The sequence below is a fragment of the Schistocerca serialis genome, chromosome 11, assembly GCF_023864345.2.
Source record: "Schistocerca serialis cubense isolate TAMUIC-IGC-003099 chromosome 11, iqSchSeri2.2, whole genome shotgun sequence".
NCBI lineage: Eukaryota > Metazoa > Arthropoda > Insecta > Orthoptera > Acrididae > Schistocerca > Schistocerca serialis.
In genome coordinates this window covers 74,580,052-74,593,735 of record NC_064648.1, presented here as the reverse complement: position 1 = coordinate 74,593,735, position 13,684 = coordinate 74,580,052, and the positions used below count along the sequence as shown (strand labels likewise).

The 13,684-nt window shown below is 42.8% G+C and overlaps 1 protein-coding gene across 4 annotated transcripts in view; it reads left to right on the top strand.

Annotated features, from left to right (window-relative positions):
* Window positions 1-13,684, top strand: part of LOC126426743 (serine/threonine-protein phosphatase 6 regulatory ankyrin repeat subunit B-like) — a 96,189-nt gene that overhangs the window by 15,826 nt on the left and 66,679 nt on the right. The gene's annotated exons all lie outside the window — the stretch shown is intronic.

Here is a 13,684-nt window from a genome sequence, read left to right as displayed (position 1 = left end):
GAAGGCAGGATGAATACGCTGCTACAGTGTCTCCACATCTGGAATTGGCTACGTGTGCACGATACTTCTTGAGCTCGCCCCATAACCAGAAATCGCAACTGGACCACCTTCTCCAATCCATCAACCAGGGAAGACACCATTGAGATGCGTCTGGACGTCAACGGCAAAGTGTAGCAGCCATATAACCATAGAAAAGACACCCGCAAGAAGTGCCGATAGTTCAGGCCTATTAGGCGATGTGGAAGGAAGGCTGGTCCCAAAATACGGCCGCCAATTATTCCGGCCCACACATACCGGCTGCACCGATGCTGATGATTCGCTGTCACCATACCATGGGCGTTCTGCATACCATTCCACAGATACCTGTTACGAGAGTTGAAGATACCACTCCACGTAAAGGTGCCGTCATCTGTGAACAGGATGGATAACACAGATCCCGGAATCGTGGTTGCCTGGTGAACAAATCAGTGACAGAACTGTTCCCTATGTGGAAAGTCTGTCGCTAGTACGCCCTGTACACACTGTAAATGATAACGGTAGTAACAATCGTCATGGAGAATGTCCCACACGCTCGTCTGGCTTACCCTGTACAGGCCGGTCCACTACCTGCTACTGAGATGGCGGTCGCCTTCCACACTGCTGATTACATTTTCTTCCAACTGTAGTCTCTGATCATTTTGGGTACGTCCTTCACGACCTCCTGCATCCTAGGTCATGATGTGCGATAAACAGTACCACCCTCTATGAGGATATCATGCATACTGCAACTGTAGCTGCATGGTATTACACTGCAGCTTCTGTTACAAAGTATGATTGTATAAATGGTCTCTGGCATACGGATCATGCGTTTCTGGGCACCATCAGACATTTTTTGTTCCTTATCCTCTCATTGATAAATCACCAGAGTTTTTACATGGTTGAAAAAATCATCTTGTATATTCCATAGACCCTTACAGCGATAAAAGTAATCTGTCTGTGTAACGTATCGGTAGAATTTTCGCAAAGGTTTACTTACCTGTGTTATGTTCCACACCGTAACTTTTTTCTAGAGACATACTGATGTTACAGAGTTCATCTTGGACACGCAAGTTCAAAATGTAACAACCGACTTCCTCTATTTCCTTGGTGTCCAAGTAAAATCAGATATGACAGATAAATTCTCCTCTAAGATTCACGTCCTAAAACTTCACATGAATTTTAAACATTTTTCGTGTTAACTGTATTTAAATCCTGCTTGAATTGTAATATATTCCGTTTTCGTACGCTATGTACCATCAGGTACGTGTTTTGCGCTGCAAAATCAGCTGCGATCAACATTTATCCTCCATAAAAATTATCGGAGTAGCAGCCTCATTCAAAGAAACATTTATCCAATCTTTAATTGTGTATCAAAGTGAATAGACGTAAATTTTTTAAAATTTTCCTAAGTTACCAGTGATGTGTAGTACGTGTGTCGCATAAAATCAGTGTTTCTGTAGCGCTTGTTGTAAGTAACATCTATCCCATTGTCTGCATTTACTGTAAACTAACGACAATTTTCATTTGGTTTTCGACTACCACCTCTAAAAATTTCACGAGATTGGTAGCGTTTATAGAAGATGCTACTGCACTATAGAGGAAACATCGATTTGCGAACGGACTGCTTCAGATCTTAACGGTAACTAGCTGTACTTGGAGCTTAACTGGCCCAGAACATAAGAAAGGATCTGCAAGCTTACTTCAATGATACTTGTTTACTGTTCTGAAAAACATTACACCAGCCACACTGCAGCCCTACTGTGAACACCGTCCTCGAACGTGGGAAGAGTTAGCTGACGTTCATAAGTTAAGATCAGTCGCCTGGAAGCTGCTGTATATGGGTGTTTCTGGAGAGTTACCAGCAGTAATGTATCAGATATGCCACAGATACCTGAGTTACTACCATCTCCTGCTGTCGCTTCTACATGGAGTACATGATCTGTCCCCGCTGATCCACTTGGCTGTCATCAGCTTCTACAGGAAGTACATGATGTGTCACTACTCATCCACTTGGCTGTAAGAAGATTGTACAGGAAGTTCATGATCTATCACCATTCATCCTTCTTGGCTGTCACCAGCTTCTACAGATAGTACATGATCTGTCACCGCCCATCCACTTGGCTGTGAGTGGTCTGCCATTGGTAGGACTAGGCTGCATGGACAGTGGAGCAGGGACCAGGGAGGACTCAGCACGCGGTACCTATCACCTTAACCAACAAATAGGAGGTGCAGACTTCCACTGAAATCGAAACTGAGTCAGTGAGACTAACTACAACTTTTGAGTAATATGGTATGTGCAGTGTCAAGAAGAGGCAAACACGAAAGGATAGCATCTGTTAACAGTAGGAAGTTCAAATGTACGGCAAGTGAATGTATCCGTTAGGTAAATGCAAGAAACGATGTGAGGGAAGACTAAGTGTACTCACTGTCTATGGCTGGAAGCCTTATTCAGCCTGCTGAAGAGGCCATTCCCTCAATTGCTGAGGGAACGTGGTGCAACCGGCAGCTGACCGCGCTCTTCGGCCACACTTGGATCATTCAACTGTCAGAGAAGGTTGATAATGGTGGTCTCACTCATCTAACTTCAGTGAGACAATTTGCTGCAGTGCAAAACTGGTCGTTCTCCCCACGTTCTGAATCGAATGTAACTACTGACTCAGAGTTCGAAGGTTCTGTGACAAAGCAGCCTGAAATTTCTTGGACCTGCGTCAAGGGGTTGAGTAGACACCGTAAATGGGTCAGGTGTTTGGTACACATCAGAGGCTGCTGCTCAGGTAGCTGTTTGGGTGTGGAGTGGACACAACGGTTTTCAGATTAGACTACTCTTCATCCAGTCCAGATAACGATAGGGACCTGAAAGTGTCACTAATAGTTCCAATGAAGAGTCACATACTGGCGAGAGTATTACAGTTCAAGTGATCAACTTCTGAATCACCGATAACAACGTTCCAGGGTTTGAAGCAGGCCCAGTAGAGCTCACATAATACCCGGTACAGGAGGCTGGTGGAAACGCAGAACTGACAGCAGTGAGATACTTATAAAAATTTCAGCGTGTATCGAAAATATACATGGAGATAGTAGGGCATTTGTCCCAGGTCACAAACAAACTGTACCAACTAAAACAGAAACATAAACTGCGTGTGAGGCTGTCTCGGAAAGACTCAGTACCATCGGTGGGCATTAATTTGGAAACAGGTCCCTCTGTCAACTTCTAGATCTACTCTAGATGCAACAAAAAATTATAGAGAAAACCGAAGCACTGTTACATAAGTTTCCAAGTCACACTCTAATTGTTGAAGTAGATGTTAATTGTGCAACAATCGACTGAGAAAATAACAGTTTAGTAAGAGGTGGGGGTGACAAGACGTCTGGTGAAACACCTCTAAATGAGTTGTCTGAGAATTACCTAAAACAGACTGTTTGGGAGCCCACTGGTGATATTGCATCTGATAGTTTCATAATGACCATAACTCTTTGAGGAAGCTCACACAGAAACTAGTATCAATGACCATGAAGCAACAATAATTTACAACGTACAAATGGCAACTAAAACATGTAGCAGAATACATATATGTTCAGCAAACCAGATACACAAGCAGTTGTGACCTATTTCAATACAAAACTCGAAATATTTAGCTCTGGAGAAAAACATGTAGAAGAATTGCGGTTCAGGTTTATAAGAACAGTCAACTGTGCACTTTGTACATATGTAGAGCAGTTCATGATAAGAGGGACACTCCACAGTCTGCAGTCATTTTAAAGAAACATCTAAAGAAAAAGAGACAACTGGTCAACAAATGCTAGGCAAAACGTGGGGCTACATGTAGGAAGATGTAAATGAGATGTGTTTGGCTAATGAAAGAGAATTTTGTCTAACCTACTATGATTACCGAGCCGCACATAGGCTCAACAAAAGGACTCATAATTAAAGCTTTCAGTCATTAAGGCTGCAGTCAACAATAGACAACAAGCACACACACACACACACACACACACACACATGTACTCACGCAAACGAAACTCACACACACGACTGCACTCTCAGGCAATTGAAACCACACTGAGAGCAGCAGCACCACTGCATGATGGGAGTGGCGACAGGGTGGGGGTGAAGAGGAGGTTGGGGTGGGGAGGGGTAGGGGTAGTATGTGTGGGCGGCGGACAGTGAAGTGCTGCATGTTAGATGGTGGGAATGGGAATGGTGGGGATGGGGAGGGAAGTAGCTGAAAAGGAGGGAAATAGAAAGACTGTCTTTGGTGGTGGAACGACGGTTAAGTTGTGATGGAATGGGAATAGGGTAGGAGCTGGATGGGTGAGTACAGTGACTGACAAAGGTTCCCACAACCCGCCTGGCGTCCTCCTTTGTTAGTCACTGTCCTCACGCATCCAGTAAGGTGCCCTGTTCCCATCCCAGCACTACACAGCCGTCATTCCACCACCACCCCCAGTCCTTTTATTTCCCTGCGTTTCTGCTACTTCCCCGCCCTCCCCACCTCTCCGCTGCCCTCTGTCTAATCTGTAGCACTTCACTGTCCACCACCCCACCATACTGTTGCTCCCCTCCCTGCCACAGTCTCCTCCTCTCCCCACACCCAGTCGTCATTCCCATCATGCACTCGTGCTGCTGCTCACAATGTGGTTTCAGTTGCCTGAGACTTCAGTCACGTGTGTGAGTTGCGTGTGTGTGTGTGTGTGTGTGTGTGTGTGTGTGTGTGTGTGTGTGCGAGTCTACTGTTGACGAAGGCGTCATTGGCCAAAAGCTTTAACTCTGAGACTTTTTTGTTGTGCCTATCTGCAACTCAGCATTTCGTCTCAGTGGTGAGTTGCAACTTTCCTTTTCGTAATATTGTCACATTCCATCCTGGATTTTTCGTAATTTCACTCCTACTAAGACTACTGTAGCAGAATAGGAAGGATCTCTCGCATAACCAAGGAAATGCCAGTATTGTGTAAAGCTGGTACAAAATGTAGTGTTCAGACACTCGCAGACCAGGTAATGACAGCAATTAAGCGTAGCAAAGCAAAATCAGAAACTCTGAATTAGTATCCCGAAATGTTTCTTTAGAGGTGGTATTGTGGGGTATTGCTCTAATTTGTGACGATGACAGATATAGATGTACCATTAGTGTCATTAGTGTTGAGAAACAGCTGAGATTTAACAAGGCTCCAAGCCCGATGGAATCTCTGTCAGATCCTACACCGAATTTGCGTCTGATTTAGCCTCTCTCTTAACCAAAATCTATTGTAAATCTCCAGTACAAATAACAGTGCCCCGTAGTTGGAAGAAGTTCGAGGAGACACCCATCTAGTAGAAGAGCAGCAGGAGTCATTCACAAAACTACCGTGCAATGTCCTTGCCATCCATTTCTTATAGGGTTCTTCATCATATTCTCAGCTCAAACGTAATGAGGTTCCTTGAATAGAAGGACCTCATTGCCAATCAGTATGGATTTAGAAAACTGTCACATGTCACATTTCCTTCATGACATCCTTAAAGCTATAATCAAGGCAGTAAGGTAAATGCAGTAATTTCGATTTTCGATAAAATCATTTGACTCACTGCCATAACCACACTTATTACCAAAAGTATGATTATATGGGGCGATGCGAAATTTGTGACTTAACTAAGGATTTATTTGTTAGGGAGGACTCAGCGTGTTGCTTTAATGCAGAGAAATTAGTGTGTACAACGTAAGTGTATTGCTACTCGAATTTGATGTAATTCTAAAATTAATAGCCTGTGAAAGAATTGAAACGTTAGAACTTCAGTTGAAACACTGGTTCATGCAAGTGGGAAGTAGGTGTGCAATCGTCTGAAACTTGAAAGAAAGGCTCCTTTGCACGTACAGTAAATTGGTGGCTAGCACGCAAAGTGATCACACCTTGTGAACTGAACGACGCAAGAAGAGCGGCAAAATTATTTTATGTAGCCTCGGGTGTCGAAAAACGTAGGCTCATTTTTCAAGGTATTTACTGGTTAGCACTGAAATACCGTACCAAGAAGAGAATATACAGCTAGAGCCATGGATACTTTTGGCACATTTTTTGAATAGCCACATGAGATCGACACTGCCACCACCTGCATCTCACAGAATCATTTGGGTACTGACTAATTGCATAGACCACTTATCTGTTCTATTAATGAATAATAAGTTTTTGTTCCCTAAACAATGGGTTGGGCACTTTTATTTTATGCGCAATCATTTATGTAAACAAGGTCCTATTCCAAGTGCTGCAATAATCCCAGCATTGAACTGAAAACTAATTACCTCCCATAAAAAAAACAAAAAAAACAATAATTTGTGTGGAGTAGTTGACACTATAAGTATTCAGTCAGGCCAAGTTTTGACGTACTCCACGTTTTTTTCGTACAAGGATAGTTGGTTTTTTATTAAAGTGTAATTGCCAAGAATTGATTTCAAGTATCGAACTTAAAGATTGTTCGTCTTAAAATCTTAGTACAGTGTAACAGTTATCTGTAAAAACTAAATTCATAACAGTGACTGGTTAGGCTTGAAGGGCAAGCTTAATGATGATTGTGCAGGTCTGAAGTTAAAGTGTTTATGATGTCATGTATACATAGTTAATAGTGTATCTCATATCGTGTTATGACTAAAATGTTCAGCCTTCAGCTGAGTCTACTGATGGACTAGTCTCAGAGTCCTCATGCTAACAGCTGAAGCAAATTTAAGTTTCGTATAACAATTACAGCATTAGTGATGTGCGCGTGCAAGTTTTCTAATATTTATGTACTATAATAAGCAACTGTATACAACTATTGAAATTATATTACATCCAGGCACCATATATCCCATTTGTGATAAATAGTATAAAGAAGCAAATGCTATTTGAATACTGAAATAATAGTAAGGTTGTTGTTATTATGGTCTTCAGTACAAAGACTGATTTCACGCAGCTCACCACGATACTCTATGCTGTGCGGGCCTCTTCGTCTCCAAGTAACTGCTGCAACCTACATCCCTCTCAACCTGTTTACTGTATTTATTACTTGGTCTTCCTGAATGACTTTAATCCCCGCCCCCCACCCTCCCCCTCATCGCGCTTCCCTCCAGTACTAAATTCGTGATGTCCTGATGTCTCAGCGTGTGTCCTATCAACTGATCCCTTCTTGTAACTAGGTTGTGCCACCAGTTTCTTTTCTCTCCAGTTCTATTCTTACTTCCTCATTGGTTATGTGTTGTGGAACAGTGAGGCTTCGTGCGAGCGATATTCAGTAGGAGAAGTAAAGTCTGCTAAGAAAGTCCCGGACGTCACTTGCACTGAAAATGTACCTAAGGGCCAGTCTAAAACTGAGTTTGAGGAATATTACAAGGGAGGAATATAAGCAGTATGTTAACGTCGGCCTCGACTGTTCTGTCCGCGCAATGACACGTCGGACACGGTTGGCTCTGTAAAAAAAAAAAAACCTGGCACGTAGAAAGTAAATGATTAAGCAAACACAAATTTAGGGTAATTGACACTATAATTACGAACTTGGACTTAACGTACATATAACATGTTAACAATTACGTCAATAACAATGACAGAACTTGAGTGGTTTGAAAAGTTCACAAATCACGTAGAAATGTCCATTCATTAACCAATCTGCGTTTTTCACACATGCTAGTCCCACATGCAACAAAATGACAGTATTTATCTGTAGGGTTTAACAAATGACAATTCTAATAACGACCCCTATGTAATGGTGCGTCCATATTATACAGGATATAAAAAGAGACTGATATCGTTCGGCAGTGGTCGATGGTTTGCGCGCTTGTTTTTTTTAGTATTCAACTGTCTTCAGAGTCTGTCTTTAATATCAATGTTTTTACTTGCGCGCTGAGTAAGTCTATAGTTTCTTAGGCGCGTCAGTGCTACTGGATTCATTTGTACATTGGTACATAAATGGCTCTTGGCCTCTTTCATTACTCAGATCAGTGTTTTCTGTGACGAGATGTGGCAGTGTGAAAATACATCACATCGTCTCCCATGTGGAGAATGAGAACTACTGGATTCTCGTGATCCATGCGTAATTCCAGTGATGTAGTTGCACACAGTACATGCATTCATCTAAATTGTCAAAATCGCACTCCAAATTAATTAACATAACACATATATCATAATATCCACAATATTTATCAAATAAGTGCATAGAAGTGTTTATGCTTTGAACTTAAAGTCCATTGTTTTCGCACTATTATGCTTCAGTTCACTGTGGTCAGTGCCACAGTTATTTTAGTTCCTCTGTCTACGCACAGGCGGTGACCTTCACTCTTGAAAAGTAACTGTACAACAGTTTGATCTAGCTTCCATATTAATTAATAAATTCAGTCCTGCTGAAAAGAGAGAAACTTATAACCTAACATTAAAATCAAAGGTAGATTGCTTATCCACTAATTATTGTCTGTATATTTGTATGATGTTTTAGTTAGTTCAGGGGTTTTGTCTCTTTTGTACAGTTTTTTTGTGTGAATTGCGTGGTATTTCCTTATTGCTTATATTTACACTAACAAATTTGCATGTTGCGCACGAACACAAAACACATTGACGTTCAACGCCGTGGGTTGACGATGGTAGTTTGTGGTCTGGTCTCACAGCATCTTGTCATGGTTATGTAGTGGTTAACACAAAAGAAGAAAAAGAAGAGAAGAAAAGAAAAGAAAAGGTTGAAAATCGGAAAATTCTGTGTGCCTTGCGGCAAACGGCTACTACGTTTGATTCACCTTTAATGTAAATAATTTCGAAGCTGTATTCTTGGAGTGAAAGGCACCACCTGGTGAGTCGTGAATGAAGCAATTTGCATGATAGCAAGAAAGAAAGGGCTTGATGGTCTGTGTATATGCGAGTATGTAAGTAGCGAAACTTACGGAATGCCCAAATAATGACAAGAGCCTCCCGCTTCGTCACAGAGTACGACCTCTCGCACTCCGTGAGCGTGCGGCTCGCAAAACTTATCGATTTGACGATTGTCTGGCGTTACTAGACAATCTGTCCTGTCACGGTCGCCAGTTGTAGTGGTTAATACAAAAGAAGAAAAAGAAGAGAAGAAAAGAAAAGGTTGAAAATGTGGGAAGAAATGGTGAATAAAAAGGGGGTTTTAAAATCGTAAATGACCGTGAAAAAGGGAAAGAATGAAATGCAAATCGGACTTCGTATTAGAGAAAAAGCTATCGGACTTCGTGATTCGGAAAAGCTATTGTTGGGTGGGTCCCTGTGGCGTTTTTGAGCAAAAGATCAACCAATTTCCACTACAAAAATTATTGCAAAAGAACAGAGAATAACTAAATGTAACTGACAGGAGGAAATGGCATAGATAAGAGTTCATCTTTCACCATGTTAACATGACTTCTTTCGTGCAGCTTCCAGGTCTTCAAAAATCTCCTACTTTATTTCTGCGTGAAAAGTCTGCTCCGAAATCTGGCAATCGTCCAGGAATCACTAATTGATGCCAATTAAAATCATCTTGATACTGAATGCAATTTAATTTACTTTGCTACTTCCATCCTCCGAATTTCATAACTGTCTCAATATGTCTACACATTAAAATCAGATCAAGACTAGCTAATAATTTTTTTACATCTGCATTAAGCTTCTGCGCTCGAGAGACAATAGACGGATAGAAACCAAAAAAAGAGTTACAATTTTAGTATTTTCTCTGCCGGCGAGCGCTCATACCGCTGCGACGGTATAATTTATGTCTGAGGGAACGAGTGTAGCGCGGCGAAATTCAAAGTCCCGCTACAGTTACGTGGGCAAGACAAGGACATTAAGAAGCTGGAGTCTCATTATGTTAAATGTTCATCCATGTGGATAAATGTCCGTGACTTCTGTTCCTTTTGGTGCCTCTTTTCTATCATGAAACAATAAAAAAATTGTGGTTTAGGTAATGCTTAACACTAAGTTTACACCACTAATACGGCAAGGGATAAGGATGTGAACATCAGATTTACAAACGTAGCGTCAGTACTCGCTCACTACATTTATACATTGTTCAGTAATATCTTATTTCCGCTCCGAAATCACTATACCAGCCGATCGTTGTGGTCGAGCGGTTCTAGGCGCTTCAGAGCGGAGCAGCCCGAATTCTGCCTCCGGCATGGATGAGGTTAGTTAGGTTTAAATGGTTCTAAGTCTAGGGGACTGATGACTTCAGATGTTAAGTCCCATAATACTGAGAGCCATTGTGTTGTTCAAGCAAAACTTCTGTTACATTGCTTGATAAATTGAGCTACTGCTTGGTTTCTTATTTCCAAAACATAATTTCAGTACCAAGTAAAGTCGATCCCAATAGTTAACTCCCTTTATCAACAATGCTCGCTCTTGATACCACTTTTCCTAATTAGGCTGGCGACCGTTTCCTTGCGTGTTATTATTAATAAAACCGGGATTCTAGGTTCAAACGGTTCAAATGGCTCTGAGCACTATGGGACTTAACAGCTGTGGTCATCAGTCCCCTAGAACTTATAACTACTTAAACCTAACTAACCTAAGGACATCACACACATCCATGCCCGAGGCAGGATTCGAACCTGCGACCGTAGCACGGGATTCTAGTCTCGTTTATTCTGTTATTGCCTCCTTTCAATAGGATTGCTTAGAGAAACGAAAATAGTCCCATACCTTGACCATTAGACACAGTCACGGTCAAATTAAAATCCTTTGTCAGGACGAACATTAGGGTATATTACTAATTGAGAAAGAACCGGTAGTGTTATGAAGCTTAGGTTGCCTCTATAATCGTGTAGAAATTTCTGACGTTTTCGTCACTGGCGAACCAGTGCATCAGCAGGTGTGGCGATTCGTACAAGGCGACGGTTCCACCTTGCTTAAAATGCTCTGGTCAGCGCTCAGTTTCAGGTGGGCCGTGTGTGGTATCTCTCCATCAACAAGAGCTATAACGTACAAGGGCCTACGCCACGTCGGGAAGGGTAACTGGTAGCTCACACTACACGCACTCAGATCGTGTACGGCAGCCTCCCATTTCACTAATATGCCCGGATATTCCGCCACTAACTCCAAGGTTTGCGGCATAACCGCCCATCTCTAAAAAAAACTATTCCACAAGACCGTCAGCACCGCCACTGGCATCCCAGTTGGAAAGAGACAGCCACCTGCCACTTTACAAATACGTCCCATACGACAATACTTAGACAACATATGTGTATGGAGATAAACAGCGATTAATTTACTTATAACAAATTATTCAAAATGACAGTCACAATCGCATTATTTATTATGCCTCCAACCGGTTTCAACTCGCTTTGGGGTCATCTTCAGGGCAATTTACACCATTTGGTCGCTTGCCGCCAACCGGGTCGAAACCGGTTGGCGGCAAAATAAATAATGCGATTGTGACTATCATTTTGAATAATTGACTCTATCACAATGATTAACGCCCCTCCCAACTCCTAGCGGCTATGGCAGGATTTAGGGTACAACAATGGAATGCGCTATCTGCGCTCACCAACGAGGATGTACTCACACAAGACCTTTGGACGTGGAAAACAGCACTGGCAACCATCTCTGATACAAGTTCTCAACCTGACACTGCAGCCCCTTTGGGGATATCAGGTATACTGAAAAGGCAGAGAGGGAGACCGAGGAGGAGCTGCGCTCTTCATCAGTGGTGTGCTGTGCCACACACCAGTAATGATGTACCACGACGCTACCGCAGCTTTCAAGCGGCAGCGGTCAGGTTCTCGTCTCCAGTTGGTTGAATCACCATTGTGGCTGTCTGCTGTCGTATATTTCCACCGACGAGTCATATGCATTGCACAGCAGCTGGAACCTCCTTTCCTACTCTGTGACGATTTTAACGAGCGCAACACATTTTGGGCCCGCGTGTTGCATGATAAACTGGGTGCCGAGATTATGAAGATTCTTGAGGAGTTCAATCTTGTTCTCTGTGACGATTCGACTACATTACTCCTGTTACTGGGTCAGCGACCCTCAGCTGCCTACCTTGTTTCCTATTCCCTAGTTTCTTGCACGGACTGCTATTCTCATCCTGTGTGATCGAGACACGACATTCTTCTCGTATCAGTGTTCACACAGATCCCTGTAACAGTCAACTGGTCACGTCTGAAACGGCTCCTCCTGAAGGCGGATTGGTCATGGTACTGTGCAGCAATGGATGCACCATTTCCCTCGTTCCCCAGCGAGAAGTCACTGCATGTAAGGTATATTATCAGATTAGAATGGCGGTTAAAAAACCAGGAATGCTCCCCCAGACGCAATACGGATTTTCTAAGGGTAGAAGTATTTTTAACAACTTCACATCCCGTGCAATGGACGCTGAAAAAAATCTTTCTGACTTGCAAGTACCTTATGGCTTAATTTCTTGATTTTTCAGAAGCTTATGACTGTACTACTGCTGCACCTCGCACTTTTACGATTTATCTATGATTTACTAGCCTGTCGTACCGTTTACATCAGTGACCAGAAAGAAGTGTCATATGGGCCTCGCGTGATGTCTTGTGGCATTCCACAAGATGCGATACTGAGTCCCTTACCATACACCCTTCATGTCACCGACATGAAGACTACTTATCCCCAACGCCAAAGTTTTTCAGTTCGTGGATGATACTGTATGTACGCCCATTCGCTATGTCATTAAAATGAACAAGTGTTCTACCAATTCAACATTCAATCGCATTTCATCCTCTTCATCAACAACTTCATGGCAACAGATTGGTTACAGTTTTCTGAACATCATCTACGGAAAGTGCAAAGTGATCTGGCGTACCTACGCTAAATTGTGTTAAAAGATAAACATCGTTTTAAACCATGGGCAAGCCAATCTTTGCAATGTGTACTAATCATCAGTTGAACTTCCACGCTAACTCAAAAAAACAAGTAAAACTGCCCTCTTGCTACATAAACGTTTGATGCGTGTTTCTCAAGACCTACGTTTTACTGATTTGCGTCTAAGTACCCTCAACTAAGTTGATAAGCTGCTGCCCACAAATACTGGAACACATTCTACTGAAAACAAGGCAATCAGTGTGGTACCAACACGACGGATGTCCCTCCCATTCTGGACGCACACTGAACAGCCAAAGAGACTGGTACACGTGCCCATTATCGTGTAGGGCCCCCATGAGCACGCAGAAGTGCCACGAGACGACATATCAGGGACTCGACTAATGTCTGAAGTAGTGCTGGAGGGAATAGACACCATTAATCCTGCAGGGCTGTCCACACGAGAGGGTGGGAATTTCTTCTGAACAGCACGTTGCAAGGAATCTCACATATGCTCAATAATGTTCATGTCTGGGGAGTTTAGTGGCCAGCGGAAGTGTTTCAACTTAGAAGAGTGTTCCTGGAGGCACTCTGTAGCAATTATGGACGTGTGGGGTGTCGCATTGTCCTGCTGGAACTGCCCCAGTCCGTCGGATCGCACAACGGTTCTGAATGGACGCAGGTGATCAGACTGGATGTTACGTACGTGTCACCCGTCAAAGTCGTATCTAGACGTATCGCAGGTGCCATATAACTCCAACTGCACACGGCACACACCATACAGAGCGTCCACCAGCTTATACTGTCCCCAACTGACTTGCAGGGTCCATGGACTCACGCGGTTCTACCCGTACCCGTCCGTCCACTCAATACAATTTGAAAAGAGAATCGTCCGACACGGCAACATGTTTCCGGTCATCAACAG